The sequence below is a fragment of the Dama dama genome, chromosome 19 (genome assembly GCF_033118175.1).
Source record: "Dama dama isolate Ldn47 chromosome 19, ASM3311817v1, whole genome shotgun sequence".
NCBI lineage: Eukaryota > Metazoa > Chordata > Mammalia > Artiodactyla > Cervidae > Dama > Dama dama.
In genome coordinates, this window is record NC_083699.1 from 94,231,167 (window position 1) to 94,236,246 (window position 5,080).

Genomic DNA, 5,080 nt, shown 5'->3' on the forward strand with positions numbered 1-5,080 from the left:
TCAGCCACTGTTTCCACTGTTTCCCCATGTCTTTGCCATGAAGTGATGGGACCAAATGCCATGATCTTAGTTTTCTGAATGTTGAGCTTTAAGCCAACTTTTTCAAGCTCCTCTTTCACTTTCATCAAGAGGCTCTTTAGTTCTTCTTCACTTTCTGCCATAAGGGTGGTGTCATTTGCACATCTGACGTTATTGATATTTCTCCCGGCAATCTTGATTCCAGCTTGTGCTTCCTCCAGCCCAGCCTTTCCCATGATGTACTCTGCATGCAAGTTAAATAAGCAGGGTGAAAATATACAGCCTTGATGTACTCCTTTTCCTATTTGGAACCTGTCTGTTGTTCCTTGTCCAGTTCTAACTGTTACTTCCTGACCGGCATACAGGTTTCTTAATAGGCAGGTCAGATGGTCTGGTATTCCCACCTCTTAAAGAATTTTCCACAGTTTATTGTGATCCACACAGTCAAAGGCTTTGGCATAGTCAATAAAGCAGAAATAGATGTTTTTCTGGAACTCTCTTGTTTTTTCGATGATCCAGTGGATGTTGGCAATTTGATCTCTGGTTCCTCTGCCTTTTCTAAAACCAGCTTGAACATCTGGAAGTTCATGGTTCACGTATTGCTGAAGCCTGGCTTGGAGAATTTTAAGCATTACTTTACTAGCGTGTGAGATGAGTGCAATTGTGTGGTAGTTTGAGCAATCTTTGGCATTGCCTTTCTTTGGGATTGAAATGAAAACTATCCTTTTCCAGTCCTGTGGGCACTGCTGAGTTTTCCAAATATGCTGGCATATTGAGTGCAGCACTTTCACAGGATTTGAAATAGCTCAACTGGAATTCCATCACCTTCATAGCCTCAAGTCAAGTCAAATACTAATTCATGATCAGAGGTAGGTATGTAGAATGTTAAGACATCAAATCATAGATGTTTTCAGTGACACATAAGGCCTTTTAAGGTGCTTTAAATGTCTCATAGCTTTGTTCTTTTAAATTATTTAATTTCTAAGAATCTTACATTTTCTCATCAAAAAAAAAAAAAAATGCAACTATGTGAGGTGGTAGGTTTCATATACCACCTGAGATGGTGAAAAGTATGTCTCAAAAGTGCAGAATATGACTGTGGCATTTATCTAATCAAGTAAATATCAATACCATTCTTAGGAAACCCACACAGTTTTTTCTACAGTGGTAAAAAATAAAACAAAGCTTTGGAGTCCCCTACATATACAGGGAAAGAAAGAAAATAAAAAACCTACTCATTAGCAAACCTACATTACTTCTTTTGAAAAAGGAAGGGTATTTCAGACAGTGGCTCTAGGAACACAGGAAGTAAAGACAATATTTATGAAGAATAATGGAGTAAAGAGACACTCTCTATGAGCAGAACCATACCCTAACTGAGGTACATTTTCTGCCCTCAGACTAGAAGAGTTTAACATATTTGTTCTGTGAAATTTCAAATATTTTATGGGCCAATGGCTACTACTGGCCTCCCCTTATCTCTTTGAACAAAAAGTGTCAATTGACTCTACCTGTTCTCTCCCCGTTGTATGTTTGGGTTGTGGAAGATATGTAACTCATTCTTTTAATTCATAGGTCTATGGAGCCAAAGGAGTCACATCCAAGGAGCTACCACTGTTCTTAGGCTTGAACTATATCATGAGATACTGAACTTCAAGTTTGTTGCCATAATTCGGATAAGACTTTTGATTATCTTAGAATTGGGGTTAATATAATTTGTATGTGGGAAGAATGTAAATAATAAAAGGTGGACTCTAGAAAAAGATGGCTACATATATTTTTACATCCATATATATATATATATGTGTGTGTGTGTGCGTGTGTGATTTTGCATCTGTTTCCATCAAGAAATAAATTCTAGGGACTTCCCTGGCAGTCCAGTGGTTAAGACTTTACCTTCCAATGCAGGGCTTGTGGGCGTGAACTCTGGTTAGGGAGCTAAAATCCCATGTACCTCACAGCCAAAAAACCAAAAGATAAGAGAAACAATATTGTAACAAATTCAATAAAGATTTTTTAAATGGCCCACATCAAAAAATTTTAAAAATTACTGTTAAAAAAATATAGAAAATGCTGTCAATAGGAAAGCCATGTTATGAGCCTTAAAGACATTGAAGTCATTAAGGTCCCTGAAAACGGCTACAAGGCATTTTAATGGTGGGGAATATTTCATAAGATGTGCTGTTTTTTTTTTTTTTTTTTCTTTGTAAAGCTTCACTGTAACTAATAGGGCCAACAACTTGTGAGTTTTTAAGTTTTAGTAAAATCACATTTGTTTTTGGGAAAAAAAAAAATGGATTCTATTTCTCTGTCCCCGAACTCTGAGTTTGGTCATGTGTTCTGTTTTGGCCAACAGGACAAAATCAAGCTGATTAGAGCAGAGGCTTTAAGGCCATTTATCTATTGAGGCTTGACCTTCCTTGGTGCATTTGAAACTAAAGACAATGGTGTAAATATGCCTCTGGCAAGCTTTCTGCAAGGTACTTGGCCACATGAAGGAGAACTGGAATGGCATGGCCAAAATCTGCCAATCTACATGTGAGTAAGGCTAACCACGATCATCTAGCCACCATCAAACTCTAAAAATAATATGGCCAGATCAGAGAACACAAATCAAGTTAAGCAGAGCCAGTCCAGACTCAAAGAACTACTCAGCAGAGTAGTGATCAAAAAATAATGTTTTGTTTACAAGTTGCTGAGCTTCAGAGTGGCTTGTTGTGAGGCAATGGTTACTAACACAACAATCTTAGCCTAAGTGCTAAGAAAAATGATACCAAGAAATGGGATGCTGTCATAGAAATTACTTACATTCAGAGCAGGCCCAAGGATTAGTGCTGAACAGCCTGGAAATCTAAAGATGCATGATGTGAGTGGATGTTAAGTCACTTCAGTCATGTTCAACTCTTTGTGACCCTATGGACAGTAGCCCACCAGGCTCCTCTGTCCACGGGATTCTCCAGGCAAGAATACTGGAAGGTTTTGCCGTGCCCTCCTCCAGGGAGTCCTGCCAACCCAGGGATCGAATCTGCATCTTCTGCAACTTCTTCATTGCAGGCTGATTCTTTATCTCTGAGCCACCGGGGGAGGCCAAGGATGTATGATATGCCGTGGCAAAATATCTGTAAAACCGCCACTGAAATATCTCAGAAATTAAACTACATAACAACATACCATATAATTTTTGCATAATAGGATTGCACCAGTCTTTGGTTTTAGAACGTGTATGTTTCAATAATTATTCAAAACATGTTGCAATAAAATCAGGAAGATAGTCCACAAAAGTTTCAATAGGGAGAAGGCTTCCAATATTCTTACCAACTACTTTTATCTATAGAAAACTATATCCAATATATTGGTAATGAAATAGAATTTCATTATCACTTCATTGCCATATCTAATATAGTATAGTAAAAATAAAGTAGAATTAACATCCACTGGAGAACAGTGTATTCTTGTTTGACATATAGCTTTATGGAAGACAGTCTCCAAGATGTCTCCATTGATCCTCACTACTGAGGGCTCTTGAATTTGTGTGATCTCTTCTCACATTAGGAGACCGCCATGTGGCTCAGACAGTAAGGAATCTGCCTGCAATGCAGGAGACCTGGGTTTGATCTTTGGATCGGGAAGATCCCCTGGAAAAGGGAGTGGCTACCCACTCCAATATGCTTGCTTGGAATGTTCCATGGATCGAGGAGTCTGGCGAGCTATAGTCCACGGGGTTGCAAAGAGTCAGACAACAACTGAATGAATAACACTTCCGCTTTCCTCTCACATCGAATAGGATCAGAAGATATCACGCAGGTGAAAGTACTTAATTTCTGAAGCTAGATAAGGCATTCTGATGTTTGCTTTTGTTTCCTGGCTCTCTCAAATTTGGGGAATCAAATTGCATGCCATAAAAATCCAAGCAGTCCTGTGGAAACAACTATTGAGAATTAGATGGAGGTTCTAGTCAAGCCTTCAGATGACTGCAGCCTTGGCAGTTGACATTGTGACTGAAAACTCATTAAAGTCCTGCAAAGATGAGCTACTTAACTAAGTGGCTCCCAATTCCTGATCTGCCCAAACTAGAAGAAATTGAAAAAAATGATTTTTCTTATTACTTTAACTATATTTTAAGGAAATTACTATTACAGCAATAGATAATTAAGGTCAGAAAACTAAGATCATGGCATCTTGTCCCATCACTTCATGGAAAATAGATGGGGAGACAGTGGAAACAGTGTCAGACTTTGTTTTTTTGGGCTCCAAGACCACCACAGATTGTGATTGCAGCCATGAAATTAAAAGGAAAGTTAAAAGGAAAGTTATGACCAACCTAGATAACGTATTAAAAAGCAGAGACATTACTTTGCCAACAAAGGTCCGTCTGGTCAAGGCTATCGTTTTTCCAGTGTTCATGTATGGATGCGAGAGTTGGACTGTGAGGAAAGCTGAGCACTGAAAAATTGATGCTTTTGAACTATGGTTAAAAAAAAAAAAAAAGAACTATGGTGTTGGAGAAGACTCTTGAGAGTCCCTTGGACTGCAAGGAGATCCAACCAGTCCATCCTAAAGATCAGTCCTGGGTGTTCATTGGAAGAACTGATGCTGAAGCTGAAACTCCAATACTTTGGCCACCCCATGCAAAGAGTTGACTCATTGGAAAAGACCCTGATGCTGGGAGGGATTGGGGGCAGGAGGAGAAGGGGACGACAGAGGATGAGATGGCTGGATAGCATCACCGACTCGATGGGCATGAGTTTGAGTAAACTCCGGGAGTTTGTGATGGACAGGGAGGCCTGATGTGCTGCGATTCATGGGGTCACAAAGAGTCGGACACGACTGAGTGACTGAACTTAACTTACCTATAAACACACTTCTTAAGTTTTAAGTTTAACCTGAAGGCTGAATTACCAGTTACTCTGTGACCTTGGGCGAGTTGCTTAGTTTCATATATCCATTTTCTAATCTGTAAAATAGAATGATACTTATTATATGACTGATGTATGTGAAATTTAAATAACATACATAAATATACATCATTTCAGTTTGGTTCAGTTCAGTAGCTGAGTCATGT

The 5,080-nt window shown here is 39.0% G+C and overlaps 1 non-coding gene across 1 annotated transcript; it reads left to right on the forward strand.

The window, feature by feature from the left end:
- The first annotated feature begins 2,042 nt into the window (after nucleotides 1-2,042).
- On the forward strand, nucleotides 2,043-2,165 carry LOC133074312 (small nucleolar RNA SNORA33). The gene has a single exon (XR_009697158.1). It is a non-coding gene; the product is annotated as a small nucleolar RNA SNORA33 (small nucleolar RNA).
- The last annotated feature ends 2,915 nt before the right edge of the window (nucleotides 2,166-5,080 follow it).